General features: G+C 41.4%; 1 long non-coding RNA gene across 18 annotated transcripts in view; it reads right to left on the reverse strand.

Moving 5' to 3' along the window:
- LOC102399193 overlaps positions 1–15,985 on the reverse strand; it is a 524,597-nt gene that overhangs the window by 89,774 nt on the left and 418,838 nt on the right. For 17 of the 18 annotated variants that reach the window (XR_006640996.1, XR_006550763.2, XR_006550776.2 and 14 more), the window contains one exon: positions 5,120–5,202. This is a non-coding gene — a long non-coding RNA (uncharacterized LOC102399193). Of the gene's footprint in view, positions 1–3,859; positions 4,184–5,119; positions 5,203–15,985 lie in introns of those variants that run through there. The other variant, XR_006550762.2, reaches the window with a different exon arrangement.

Raw genomic sequence — 15,985 nt, forward strand, 5'->3', positions numbered from 1 at the left:
TTGGAGGATAAGCTAAGGCAAAGGAATGGGCATTATCTTGGCCCATGTGGCTGCTGGGAGGGGATGCTCCATGCATCTGTGGTGAATGTCAATTGGAGTAACTGTGTCTTTATCTGAACTCATAGTATTTACTCTTAGTGTGTGTATTTTGCAAATGTTTATTTGCTTGAGAAATTTTGTTCACAGGAGAAGAAAAGTGGTTGGCTCAGGGACCTGAGATATGAGAGCACAATGCAGTCTTTTCCTAGCCTCTGGTCTCCTGGCCAGGCCCTACAAACCTGTATTGGAGAGCAGCTGCAGGCAGAAGCCAAAGAAACTCTTCTCATAGGGTGTTGTGTGAGCCCAACCAAGAGCACTGCTTTGGTTTCCAGGTAACTAGACTCCACAGGCTTCCCTGATGGCTCAGCGGATAAAAAATCCACCTAAAATGCAGGAGACACAGGAGATGCAGGTTTGATCCCTGGGTTGGGAAGACCCCCTGGAGGAGGAAATGGCAATCCACTCTAGTATTCTTGCCTGAAAAATCCCATGGACAGAAGAGCCTGGTGGGCTATAGTCCAAAGGACCACAAAGAATTGACACAACTGAGTAACTAGCATAAGCATACGTGCATAGACCCCACAGAGCTATGGCAATGTTGAGACCGCAAGGACAGCATCAGCAAGGTATGAGGGCGCCAGGGGGTGGTGCACTGGGCCCCATCATCATCCCCTGGGGGGGGAAGGAGGGAATAGGCAGCTGTGCAAGCTCAGTGGCTGCTCCCAAGGGATTTCTCTGAATTGCCACAACACAGGCAGAAGCTGAGGGAGAAAGCCCATGTGAACAATGCATGAATTCACCTGAGACAATCCTCAAGAACAGAAATAACACCATGAGGCTCTGAGGGGAATAAAGCCCTTCACTACACAGCTGGGGCTGATTCTATGGAATATAGTCATCGGAGTCAATGTGGTTCTGCTGGAATCCTCTGACAAGTGAGACTAGATCAGGGTTTCTCAAGGTCAGCACTATTGATTCTTTGTTGTGAGAGCTGTCCTGTGCATTGTGAGGTGTTTACTAGATGCTGGGAGCACTCCTTCTTCTGAACTGTGACAAGACATTTAAAATCCCAAAATGTGTTGAGAACCGGTGGTCTACAGAAACAAGGGGTGTGTGTGTGTGTGTGTGTGTGTGTGTGTGTGTGTGTATGTGAGAGAGGGAAAGCAAGATAGGATATGCATGAGACAGAATGTAATGTATTTGTCAGTTAGTTACAAGTATATTTGTTAATTTTTTAGATTTCTACCTTTTCCTTTTAAAAAGCATCAGTAAACACTTTCTTAGTTTAAACTCTGTCAACGTTTTAAATTATTTTCTTGTGATAAATTCCTAGACATAGAACTGCTTGGTGGGTGAAAAAGTGGCAAGTTTTAGACTTTAATTATATATTGACTAAATGACCTCTAGAAAGGTTTTTCCAATTTGAATTTGACATTTCTTTTTAATCTTTACAGAATTTAGGACCTAGGTTTGCACATGGTAGCTGCTTAATAAGTACTTTGTAGTTAGTTGATCAAATATTGGTTGTGAGTTTTCATCCCTCATTATCCCAACAAATATCTGGGTATGTTGTTATATGACACTTCACAATGATTTCTATATGGGCTGGGTCTGCAGAAGAAACACACACATACATATACTGTTAAATGGATTATTTCCTGTAGACCCATGCCTCTTAATGTGTGGTCCTGGAACCCATGGTCTCTACTTCCTGCTGCTGCTAAGTCGCTTCAGTTGAGTCCTAGTCTGTGAGACCCCATAGATGGCAGCTCACCAGGCTCCTCCGTCCCTGGGATTCTCCAGGCAAGAACACTGGAGTGGGTTGCCATTTCCTTCTCCGGTCCCTACTTGGGAACTTGTTAAAAGTGTAAATTCTCTGGTTCCACACCTGGACCTAATTTGTATTTTAAAATCCTTCCGGGTAAAGTTTAAGAGTACTCTCTACAAACAATAAATGCTGGAGAGAGAGTGGAGAAAAGGGAACACTTCTACACTGTTGGTGGGAACTTAAATTGGTATAATCACTGTGGAGAAGAGTATGGAGGTTCCCTAGAAAACTAAAAGTAGAACTACCACATGATCCAGCAATCCCACTCCTGAGCATATATCCAGAGAAAACCATATTTTGAAAGGAAACCATAACCTGAAATGAGCTGCAGCACCCTTTACAATAGCCAAGACATGGAAGCAACCTAAATGTCCATCAACAGAGGAATGGATAAAGAAGATTTAGTACATATATACAATTCATAAAGCCATAAAAGAACAAAATAATACCATTGCAGCAACATGGATGGACCTAGAGATGATCACACTAAGGCAGAGAAAGACAAATATCATATGATATCACTCATGGGATCAAATTTCTTAAAAATGATACAAATGAACCTATTTATAAAACAGAAAAATACTTAAAGGTATCAAAAACAAACTTACGGTTACCAAAGGGGAAATGTTAGGGGGAGGGATAAATCAGGAGCTTGGGATGAACATACACACTACTACGTATGAGACACATAAGGACCTACTGTATAGCACAGGGAACTCTACTCAATATTCTGTGATAACCTACATGAGAAAAGAGTCTAAAATAGGATGAATGTATGTATAACTGAATCACTTTGCTATAACATGAAACTAATATAACACTGTAGATCAACTATATTCCAGTTAAATTAAAAATAAAAAAAGAGAATGACTGCAGCAGACAATAAAAATGAACAAACACTGCTCTCATCAGCATGGAAATTGCTATTTCCTAAACATTGCCTCTATAATGGCATCACTCTGGTGCAAGTTGGCCAGCCAGCTCTTTGTTCATAAGAGGTTCATACTCTAAATGCATGTAATGCTATCTAACTCCATCTGGTGTCCTGTTGGTCTCTGAGAGGCTCTTCCCATGCCTGCACCTTTATACTAAGGCCCAATTCAGCCTGCCTGCCAGTCTATGGCCTAGGAGCCAACAGCTGGGATGATTAAATGAAGAACGATGCATGCCTGTTCAACTTCATTTGCTAGATTGCTCATTAGATATATAATGCCCTATCTTGGCCAGATATGAAGTCCACTGTGACTGAGGTGGCCATCTGTTCAGGGATGGATCCTGTTAGAATAATCAGAGATCGTGGGGCTCTAGCAGGCACCTCTGCCAGACCTGCGTGGGTGGATGTGAACAGAGGAGAAGAGAAGGTTGAGGTGGGGGGGGGGGGGTTGTTGCACACACCTTCCAAACCTGAGTCAGCCTCTCCTCCATAAGGGACAACCCCAGGGCATCCAGATGCCTTCCTGAGGTGTAGGAGACACTGTCAGGAGGCCAGTTTGGAAGGAAACAGCTGCAGATGGCAGAGACTCTGGTGCTTGAACTCACACCTGGTTCCCCTCCTCCTCAGTCAGAAATGAGTTTCTGTACTAACAGCTCCTGACATCTGTAATCCCTGGGGCTTGCAGGGGTGTATGTGTGTGTGTGTTTGTGTGTGTGTGTGTGTGTGAGCACAGTTCCCTAATTAGACTGCACCATCTCTTAAAGGTAGGGGCTGTGCCTGTTACTAATGCTCAGCTTTACTTCTAATGGGGAATTTTAAATGGGACTGACTGCACTTTATTTTTTTTTAATTTTATTTTATTTTTAAACTTTACATAATTGTATTAGTTGGCTCATGCACTCATAGGGCATCTTCAAGTTTCTAAGGGAATATTGGGTAGTACTGCCCACAAGACACACGCTTCTGGGACTTCCCTTCTGGTGGTCCAGGGGCTAAGACTCGATGCTTCCAACGCAGGGGGCCATGGATTTGATCCTTAGGCAGAGAACTAGGGCTACAGTCCATGGGGTTGCAAAGAGTTGGACACAACTGAGTGACTAACACTTTCACTTTCCAGGAAACTAGATTCTGCATGCCACGACTAAGACGCAAAGCGCCCAAAACAACAACAAAATAAGACACATGCTTCTGAGAAGCTAATTAGGTAAGGGATTGAAAGACTTAATGAAAAACAACTGGTCAAAACTTCAGTGGGGCCAGTTCCAGTTACTCCTTTGTAACCAAGAAGTTTTCAAACAGTGAAATGCATCACTCTTCATATCTGGCATCTTTATCCCAGGTTGACAGCAGCCTATCTGGTGACCAGTTCAGACACTTAGCAGCTGAAAGAGACAGGGTTACATTCTAAATAAGCCAGGAAGCTTTACATCCCCTCTGGCTGGGAGGCAGCAGCTAGTGAAAATAATCCCATCTGATTTAAGCAGACCAAGTCAGTGAATAACAGCAACCATTCTAAGGAAATGGGTGCTGGGGTTACAGCAGTAATAACTGAAGTGGGAGTCAAAATAAAAGGCTCACAGTCAGAATTCATTTGCATGACTGGATGGTGTGTGAGTAGCACAGCTTGGCATGAGTGGAATGCACTGGAATGAAGAAAAATCCTAGGGGTTCTTGCTGACCCTAACATGAATGAAGGGCAACCAACTGTCGTGGCTTTAGCATGCAAAGTCTGTGCCCCTGGAAGTCCCCTAGTCCCCAGTGAACTAAGATGGTATGCTGCGGCCAGCGCAGCAGGTAGGGATTGAAAGTGGTCAACACGCAGTTTGGGAAAAAGAAACTAGAGACAGAATTAAAGTTTTAAAGATGGGACTGGGGAACTCAAGACCTCTTGGATCAAGAGCCCTGTTCCTTGGAGCCACATCACTTTTATTCAGTATCTTGGCATGCAGAAAGTATCTGTTTCGCTCTGACACTTGTCTCATTTTATTCATTACTTTGAACTATCTGCTATTTTCTTGTACAAGGGGTATCACCCAGCTGGGGGTCATATACCCACATATGCCTTGGGAAAACATCTTGGTGTGTGCACAAGCAGTGTTCTGAACCTGGTGCTGATCCGGTGTTCCAAGATCCATACTATGTTTTTCCTTAGCTTAGCAGGGCATGACAACCCCAACTAATAACCTGATATACTTTCATTTAGATTATACTGTACTGCTATATTTTGCTTTTATTCTTTTCCCATGGTGTTTTTCTCATGGCTTAGCCAGAGCAACAGGCAGCTGATTATTAACCCCTGCAATGGTGGATCACTCTACCTGGTTTCTGGACATCTTGACTCTCACTCTCTTCCCCAAGAAGTCCTTCAGTGGATTCCTCATGAGATAAACTTTAGGCAGCTCTGGAAAAAAAAAGAAAGCCAAGTAAGCTCTTTGTATCTGCACTTCTCCTCTCCCTGTGAAGTATGTGCTCAGGATTTGAAGAGTTTATATGTTTTTCCGACCTCTTAGACCTCAGGCTGGCAAGCAGCAGGTACAGTGATCCTAACGTGGAGCAGCTGCTCGTGTTGGGAGTACAGTCTCCCTCAACACTGGAGACTAGACTCTTGAGAGCCTTTGAGGCTTCTCCAGGGGCCTGTCCTTAACTCCTGGGGTTTTAGCAAGAGGTGTTGGGTGAGGAGAGGTGTCACAGTATGGGGGTGTGTTACAATATTTTAAGAAGTTTCAGTGTCTTTCCCATTCAGTTACTTGGCTTATTACTGCTCTCATCCCTAGGATTCTGTCAGGTATGTTCTTATGAGTGCCATTTTGGAGTTTGACCTTGTCTGGTTAGAAAGTTGGAAGTTTTGAAAAGCACTTAGTTCTGGAAATATTTGAAAATAGAACAGTAGAATGTGTTGAGACTATGGTTTCTAGAGTCAGACTTTCTGGGTTTGAATCCTATTTCTTTCCCGTTTTAGTATGTATGACCTTGGGCAAGTTCTCTGACCTTAGTTTCTTTACCTATAAAACAGAGATAATAATGGTGTCCTCAAAAAGTTGCTGTGAGAATAAAATGAGCTAATTTATTAAAATAGTGATTTTTAATTTAAAGTATCTCTTTCTGCTTTATTGAGATATAATGACATTCAGTTCAGTTCAGTCACTCAGTCGTGTCCGACTCCTTGCGACCCCATGAACTGCAGCACGCCAGGCCTCCCTGTTCATCACCAACTCCCGGAGTCCATCCGATCCCATGTCCTTTGTTTTTGTTTTTTTTTTTTAATTTTATTTTTAAACTTTACATAATTGTATTAGTTTTGCCAAATATCAAAATGAATCCGCCACAGGTATACATGTGTTCCCCATCCTGAACCCTCCTTCCTCCTCCCTCCCCATACCATCCCTCTGGCCCATGTCCTTTGAATAATGATATTAACATTGTGTAAATTTAAGGTGTTCAGCGTGTTGATTGGATATACTTATATATTGCAAAATGATTGCCACCATAGTACTAGTACATAGTTAACACCTCCATCACATTGTTACAATTTCTTTTTTGTGATGAGAACATCTACGGTTTACTCTCTCAGCAACATTCAAGAACACAACACAGTATCAACAACTGCAATCCCCATGCCGTACATCAGATTCCCTCAAACTTATTCGTCTTGTTACAGGAAGTTTGTACCTGTAGCATCAGGCCTGACAGTTGGTTTTTCTTTTTTGTAATGCAAGTGTCTGACTTAAGCTTTGATTGCCAAGGGATCCACTTCAAAGAGTCATCCACTTCAAAGACAGCTATCTCTATAAACACTTTGCCAGCCACATGTCTAGATAAAGAGCCAGGCTGAGCTGTCCTCCACTGCCCCAGGCTCCTTTGTTTCAGAGATTAAAAAAAATAAAAGCCTTATTGAGATATAATTCACATACTATAAAGTTCACACTTTAAAGTATATGATTCAGAGGTTTTTCGTGTATTTATAGAGTTGAGCTACCACCACTGTTATCGATTTCAGAGTATTTCTATCATGTCAGAAAAAGTCCCATATCTGTTAGCTGCTGCGTCACTTCAGTTGTGTCCGACTCTATGCGACCCCACAGACGGCAGCCCACCAGGCTCCCCCGTCCCTGGGATTCTCCAGGCAAGAACACTGGAGTGGGTTGCCATTTCCTTCTCCAGTGCATGAGAGTGAAAAGTGAAAGGGAAGTCGCTCAGTCATGTCCAACTCCTAGCGACCCCATGGACTGCAGCCCACCAGGCTCCTCTGTCCATGGGATTTTCCAGGCAAGAGTACTGGAGTGGGGTGCCATTGCCTTCTCCATATCTGTTAGCAGTCAGGCCCACTTCTCCGATTTCCCTGGCAACCACTAATTGACTTTCAGGTTCTATAGATTTGCCTATTTTGGACATTTCATATAAGTGGAATCATACAATATATGACCGTTGGTGTCTGGTTTCTTTCACTTAGCATTATGTTTTCAAGGTTCACCTATGGGTTGCATGGGTCAGTATTTACTTCCGTTTTATTATGACGACTACTCCATTGTACAGATAGACCACATTCATCAACTAAGGAACATGTGAATTGTTGAAAAGTAAAACTCTTAAAATTACACAGCATAAAACATTAATCCCACATAATGTATATGTGTCCTAATAATGATCACTAATATTTACTGAGCACTTACTGTATAGAGGGGTTGCTCTAAATGGGTATACATTTTAGCCCATTTCGTGTTCATCACAACCCTGTGAGGGGGTTGTCACTACGTCTGCCATTATTTTATGAGAAATTAGGAAATATGGAAATTAAGTAACGTATCTCAAGATAAACAGCAAATAGGTGATTCAAATCTAGAAAGTCTGTGTGTAAAGCCTGCAGTTTATTTTTCATTAAAAATTATCATGTTAAAAACTTTTTGGGGATATATATTTCTATGAATTGTAACATACACTGCCGCAATAAGATAAAGAACTACTTCATAATCCCAGAATACTCTTCTTTATCCATGTCAATTATTGGAGGAGGTTGCTGAGAGGATGTGATAGCTGGTTTCAGAGACCTTGATTGATTTCAATAAATGACCATTTGGGCTGCTTGTTTTTTCTCTTCCCTTTAAATTCCCATTCTGTGTTTTAAATTCACCAATAAACAGAAGGCCTTTGAGACCGTAGGCCCCACACTTGTTCCCACAACCCTACACCTGCTGCCTCTCTTCTCTTTTCCTACCCCTGACTTTGCTATGTGGCCCAAGGAGTGCTGTGTAATTTTCAAGGCCTTTGAGTAATAAACCTCTTCCCCAAAGTTTCCTGTTGGTTATTGCTGAGGGCATCTTACAATCATGATAAGAATCACAAAGGTCAGTCCAGCAATAACACTGGTTACCAACAGGCTGAGACCAGCATAAAACAGTACTCTTGACCAATATCTCCCCACGCCTCCTACCTCTCAGCCCTTGGTAACCACCACTCTATGAGTCTGACTTTTTTAGATTCTACATAAGTTATATCATTATTTGTCTTTCTCTGACTTATTCACTTGCATAATGTTCTCATGGTCCATTCATACTGTCTCATATGGCAGAATTTCCTTCTTTCTCATAAGTATTTTTCCATTGTATATATGTATACTACAACTTCTTTAATGATTCATCCCTTGAGGGATACTTCAGTTATTTTCATTCACAGTGGAGACTGTGAATAATGCTCCAATGCACACGGGACTGCAGATATCCCTTCCAGATCTGGTTTTCATTTCCAGAGGTGGAACTTCTGGATCATATAGTGGTGGTTCTATTTTTAATTTCTTGAGTAATCTCCATATTGTATTGCATAGTGACTGCATCGATTTACATTCCCACCAACAGTGCATAAGCGTTTCCTTTTCTCCACATCTCACCAACATTTGTTATCTTCTGTCTTCTCAGTGAAAATCATTCTAACAGGATTGTGGGGATAGCTCACTCTTGCTTTCACTTGCACTTCTCTGTTGATTAATGATGCTGAGCCTCTTTTCACTTATCTGTTGGCCATTGGTATGTCTTGTCTTCTTTGGAAAAATGTCTGTTTAGTTTCCCTGCCCATTTTTAGTCAGATTTTTTATTTTGTTGTTATTGACTTGTATGAGAACCTTGAAAAAAGTGAAAGTGAAAGTGTCTCAGTTGTGTCCGACTCTTTGCAATCCCATGGACTATATAGTCCATGAAATTCTCTAGGCCAGAATACTGGAGTGGGTAGCCTTGCCCTTCTCAGGGGATGTTCATAACCAAGGGATTGAACCCAGGTTTCCCACATTGCAGGTGGATTCTTTACCAGCTGAGCCACAAGGGAAGCCTAAGAATATTGGAGTGGGTAGCCTATCTCTTCTCCAGGGGATCTTCCTGACCCAGGAATGAAACCAGAGTCTCCTGCATTGCAGGTGGATTACCAACTGAGCTATCAGGGAAACCTAATTTACATATTAATCCTTTATTAGCTATGATTTGCAAATATTTTCTCCCATTCCATTAGTTGTCTTTTCACTTTATTAATGTTTATTTTTGTTGAAACGGAGCATTTTTCTTGCCATGCAGAAATCTGACGTAGTTCTACTTATCAATTTTTGCTTTTGTTATGGTTTTGGTGTCACACCCAAAAAACTGTTGCTAAAACCAATGTCCAGAAGGTTTTTCTTATGTCTTCTTGTAGGATTTTTATGGTTTTATGTCTTAATACTTAATTCATTTTGAGTAGCATAAGGGGTTCAATCTCTTTCTTCAACATGTAGTTATCCCATTTTCCCAGCACTATTTATTGAAGAGACTATCCTGTATCTATTAAGCACTCATGGTTTCCTTGGGAAATATGAGTTGATTGTATACGTTAGGATTTATTTCTGGTCCTTTCTTCTGGAACATTGGTCTATTTGTCTATTTTTATGCCAGGACCATACTGTTTGGATTACTATAGCTTTGAAATTAGGAAGTATAACACCTCCAGTATGTTCTTCTTTCTTAGGATTGCTTTGACCATTCACGATTTTTTGTGGTTTCATACTAATTTTAGGGTCTTTTTCTATTTCTGTGAAAAATGCCATTAGAATTCTGATAGAGACGGTACTGACTATAGATGGCTATGGGTAGTAGTATGGCCATTTAAACAATATTAATTCTATTTTGAGTATAGAATATCTATACTCAATCTACTTTAATTTTTTTGTGTCTTACTTAATTTCCTTCTTCAAAGTCTCATGGCTTTCAGTGTGCAGATCTTTCACTTCCTTTGCTAAATTTATTTCTAAGTATTCTATTATTTTTTATATTATTGTGAATTGGGATTGTTTTCTTACTCTTTCAGATGCTTTATTGTTAGTGCATAGAAATACAAGTGATTTCTATCTTGATTTTGTATCCTGCAATTTTACTGAAATCATTGATTAGTTCCAACACTTTGGGGGCATGTTTTTAAGATTTTCTATATATATGATGATATGATTTGCAAATACAGAAAATTTTACTTCTTCCTTTTTGATTTGGATGCTTTTTATTTCTTTTTCTTGCCTGATTTCTCTGGCAAGGACTTCCAGTACTATGTTGAATAGGAGTGGCAAGAGTGGATCTTCTTTTCTTGCTCCTACTCTTAGAGGAAAGACTTTAAACCTTTTGACACTGAGTATGATGTTAGCTGTGGGTTTGTCATATTTAGCCTTTATTGTGTTGGCACTGAACAGTGTTTGCTTGAGGGATGGGATGATGCAGGCAAAATGAATCTTTCTTCTCTTCTTGTGTGGTTAGTTTCAAGTTGCTTTTATCTAACTGTTTTGTTCAGGTTTCTTAAGTGAACTCCAGAGCTTTCCCAGAGCTGTTTTTGTTCATAAGAAACTGTCCAATTGTCCATCTTTATGAGGAAGGGAGGCTGGAGTGACATCATCTCAAGGAATGTATATAAAATGCTAAGAGCATAGAATGAATGCTATATTGTTGTTGTTCAGTCGCTAAGTTGTGTCCAACTCTTTGCAACCCCATGAACTGCAGCACGCCAGGCTTCCTTGTCTTTCACTATCTCCCTGAGTTTGCTCAAGCTCATGTCCATCGAGTCAGTGATGCCATCCAACCATCTCATCCTCTGTTGTCGCCTTCTCCTCCTGCCTTCAATCTTTCCCAGCATCAGGGTCTTTTCCAATGAGTCGGTTCTTTGCATCAGGTGGCCAAAGTATTGGAGTTTCAGCTTTAGCATCGGTCTTTCCAATGAATATTCAGGGTTGATTTCCTTCAGGATTGACTGGTTTGATCTCCTTGCTGTTCAATGGACTCTCAAGAGTCTTTTCCAGCACCACAGTCCAAAAGCTATATAAACATTTGCTATAAGTGTTACTATGGTTACTATCAATGTAGCAAGTGCAAATAGTTTAGCAGACATGAGTCTAAAATATATATTATTTATTTTCTAGTTGTATGGATTAGGCAGTTTATTTACCTTTCAGAGTCTCACTTGTCTCATCTGTAAAGTCATAGCTCATAGGTTTGTTATGAGAACTAAATGAGGTAACTAGTTAAAATATCCAGCAAAATGTCTGACATCTGGCTTGCTCAATACATATTGACAGTTTTCCATCCACAGTAAGTTAACATAGATTTGGTGCCACAATTATTTAGTTCACATTACTTAGGTAATTACATACAATGCACTAATAGTGGTTATCAAAGCTGGTCTTTGGATTATCATTGCTGCGGGTTGGGTACAGTATGTCCTAACCTTTATGCTTGATTAAGATCGACATCCATGGTCTCTCTTGAACTTCAATGGCAAGGGTTACTGAAAATATTTCTCTGAACCACATAGCTTCTGAGAATATATAGCCTCACTTCATAACAATAAGAGGCATGGAAATTGTTTACCAGCTCCCAGAGGAGTTGGTTACAACCCCAAGATTTTCTTACCAGCCATAAAGGAATGCTTTTCTCTAGCTGGAGCCAGCTCAGCACCATCTGGAAAAGTGCCAACTAGGGCACTGAGGTCTTTTTCCAGATGGTGCCAACTCTCCTTGCCTAGTTCCTCAAGACTGCCTTGTGTCTTCTGTCCCTTTTATTCCCTGACTGCATGGCAAGGCATTACACTCCCCCTGCTTTTTCCATCTGAACCTTTTCTGGCTGACAAAAGCACATCCCCAGCCCTCCCTGACCACACCCTGCACACAAGACCACTTCCACACAGCATCACATTGTCTGCTTGCTCCTCTTGCTTTCATTTCTTGGGAGAATGTAGCTTTCAGGCTCAATCTCTCATTTCTTTAGTGACCAAGAAATGAGACTATTCCTGAACCATAATTAGGGTTCATACCTCTATCATGGTTCCAAGGAAAGTCCAAAGTTATCCTGGGGCATACATGAAGCATCTGAACCATAATTAGGGTTCATGCCTCTATCATGGTTCCAAGGAAAGTCCAAAGTTGTCCTGGGGCATATATGAAGCATGAATGAGCCCTGTACCAGTCACCACAAAAGGAAGGTCAAAGGCATAACTCTCTTTACCTTACATGCATAATCTCATTCTTTTTACCAGCTTTCACTTTTATCAAAAGGTCAGAGAAGTGGATCATGGAATTTAGCCAACTGTTCTAAGTCACATTCTTTAGTCTGTGATATAGAAAATCATGTCCAGGGGTATCATTTGTATCTATTCATTACTTTAAACAGTTTACACTTCTGGTTATCTGATATGAATATGCAGCTGAACAGACAACACGGTTGTTTCATAGGTGTGAGATCAAGCATCTTTAGTATTTGAATGAACTTTTATTTAGTCACTGATAGCATACCTTGTTAGCACTAAGTTTTGTGAGAACAATTCATATAAGATAAAACATTTGCATTATGGTGAGAGAAATTTATCAGTGATGACAGGTCCACAAAGTAAAATCTATGATGGAGACATACTGAGAGGAGCAAGTTGAGTCCTGTCTGGAGGCAGGGGAGACAGAGGACAAAGTGGAGATTTTGGAACACTCACAGTAAGCAGCGCAGGACCAGCCCAGGGGATATACCCCACATCCAAGGTCAGGAGCAGTGGCTGAGATGAGATACCCCATGTCCAAGGTCAGGAGCGGCAGCTACGCTTTGCTGGAGTAGCCGTGAAGAGATACCCCATGTCCAAGGTAAGAGAAAACAAGTAAGACAGTAGACACTATAAAGGAACAGAGGGCAGACAGACTGAAACCACAGTCACAAAAAACCAGCCAATCTGATCACATGCACCACAGCCTTGTCTAACTTGTCTAACTGTCTAACTGTGAAACTAACAGTGAAACTAAGCCATGCCACGTGGGGCCACCCAAGATGGATGGGTCATGGTGGAGAGTTCTGAAAAAATGTGGTCCACTGGAGAAGGGAATAGCAAACCACTTCAGTATTCTTGCTTAAGAACCCCATGAACAGTATGAAAAGGCAAAAAATAGGACACTGAAAGATGAACTCCTCAGGTTGGTAGGTGCCCAATATGCTACTGGAGATAAGTGGAGAAATTACTCCAGAAAGAATGAAGAGACAGAGCCAAAGCAAAAACAACACCCAGCTGTGGATGTGACTGGTGATAGAAGCAAGGTCTGATGCTGTAAAGAGCAATATTGCATAGGAACCTGGAATGTTAGGTCCATGAATCAAGGCAAATTGGAAGTGGTCAAACAGGAGATGGCAAGAGTGAATGTCGACATTCTAGGAATCAGCGAACTAAAATGGACTGGAATGGGTGAATTTAACTCAGATGACCATTATATCTACTACTGCGGGCAATAATCCCTTAGAAGAAATGGAATAGCCATCATAATCAACAAAAGAGTCCGAAATGCACTACTTGGATGCAATCTCAAAAATGACAGAATGATCTCTGTCATTTCCAAGGCAAATCATTCAATATTACGGTAATCCAAGTCTATGCCCCGACCAGTAATAATGAAGAAGCTGAAATTGAATGGTTCTGTGAAGACCTACAAGACCTTTTAGAACTAACACCCCAAAAAGATGTCCTTTTCATTAGAGGGACTGGAATGCAAAAGAGGTCAAGAAACACCTGGAGTAATGGGCAAATTTGGCCTTGGAGTACAGAATGAAGCAGGGCAAAGGCTAATAGAGTTTTGTCAAGAGAACACACTGGTCATAGCAAAACCCTCTTCCAACAACACAAGAGAAGATTCTACACATGGACATCACCAGATGGCCAACACTGAAATCAGATTGATTATATTATTTGCAGCCAAAGATGGAGAAGCTCTATACAGTCAGCAAAAACAAGACCAGGAGCTGACTGTGACTCAGATTATGAAATCCTTATTGCCAAATTCAGACTTAAATTGAACAAAGTAGGTAAAACCACTAGACCATTCAGGTATGGCCAAAATTAAATCCCTTATGATTTATACAGTAGAAGTGAGAAATAGACTTAAGGGACTGGATCTGATAGACAGAGTGCCTGATGAACTATGGATGGAGGTTTGTGACATTGTACAGGAGATAGGGATCAAGACCATCCCGAAGAAAAAGGAATGCAAAAAAAGCAAAATGGCTGTCTGAGGAGGCCTTACGAGTAGCTGTGAAAAGAAGAGAAGCAAAAAGCAAGGGAGAAAAGGAAAGATATACCCATTTGAATGCAGAGTTCCAAAGAATAGCAAGGAGAGATAAGAAAGCCTTCCAAAGTGATCAATGCAAAGCAATAGAGGAAAACAATAGAATGGGGAAGACTAGAGATCTCTTCAAAAAATTAGAGATACCAAGGGAACATTTCATGCAAAGATGGGCTCAATAAAGGACAGAAATTGTATGCACCTAACAGAAGCAAAGAGAAGGCAATGGCACCCTACTCCAGTACTCTTGCCTGGAAAATCCCATGGATGGAGAAGTCTGGTGGGCTGCAGTCCATGGGGTCGCTAAGAGTCGGAGACGACTGAGCGACTTCCCTTTCACTTTTCACTTTCATGCATTGGAGAAGGAAACGGCAACCCACTCCAGTGTTCTTGCCTGGAGAATCCCAGGGACGGTGGAGCCTGGTGGGCTGCCGCCTCTGGGGTCACACAGAGTCGGACACGACTGAGCGACTTAGCAGCAACAACAGCAGCAGCAACAGAAGCAAAAGATATTAGGAAGAGGTGGCAAGAATACACAGAAGAACTGTACAAAAAAGATCTTCACCACCCAGATAATCATAATGGTGTGATCACTCACCTAGAGCCAGACATCCTGGAATGTGAAGTCAAGTGGGCCTTAGGAAGTATCACTACAAACAAAGCTAGTGGAGGTGATGGAATTCTAGTTGAGCTATTTTAAATCCTAAAAGATGATGCTGTGAAAGTGCTGCACTCAATATGCTAGCACATTTGGGAAACTCAGCAGTGGCCACAGGACTGGAAAAGGGCAGTTTTCATTCCAATCCCAAAGAAAGGCAATGCCAAAGAATGCTCAAACTCTCTGTGCATCAGGGACTCTGGAATTTTCACATAAAGCCATAAAGTAATGCAAATCCCTGCTTCTCATAGGGCAATTTTAAAAAATAAAACCTCTATCCTTCAGGAAGCAGTGACTGTTTAGGATAGTTCTGCTTTAACCTGTATTCAGGCATGGCCTATAATTTTAGTTTTTGTTTTGTTCTGAACCCACACATCATGCTACTAGAGTTGCAGCTGGAGTAGGGTACTCTCGATCTCTGAGCTTTAGAAAATGTACCATTTCTGTGATGCCTTCCACCCTCATCTTTGGCCCTGCTCAGGGAGCCTGTGCTTATGGAAACAGGGCAAGCCAATTTCACGAGGAAGAAGTTTTCTGCTTGGCAAGTTCAGGTCCCTGTAAGTGGCAGGGGAAATGTCAGGGTAGTCAGAAACCAATGTAAAAGTATGGGATGCCAGAGAATGCAGGAAGAGAGGAGGAAACTGACAAGGGAAATGAGGTAGCTTGAAATATAAACTTGGTCTTCCTTGAGGCATTTTTGTGGGGTTCTGATTATGTCCTTAGCTAAGTCTCTCTGGCCAACAGGAAATGAGATATCACATTTCTTAAGAGATAATCAGGCCTTAGCAACACCAACACTTGTAATGAAATTGCAAGGACTCCCAACCAAAATTACCAACTCTTTCGTAGGGAAGGACCTCATTTTCTGGAAATATCTATTATTCCTGGAAAAGGAGAAGCCCTCAGCAGTCTTCTAGGCCTGACTGGGTCAGTAGTTTCTGTGCTGACCTG

The sequence above is a fragment of the Bubalus bubalis genome, chromosome 4, assembly GCF_019923935.1.
Source record: "Bubalus bubalis isolate 160015118507 breed Murrah chromosome 4, NDDB_SH_1, whole genome shotgun sequence".
Lineage (NCBI taxonomy): Eukaryota > Metazoa > Chordata > Mammalia > Artiodactyla > Bovidae > Bubalus > Bubalus bubalis.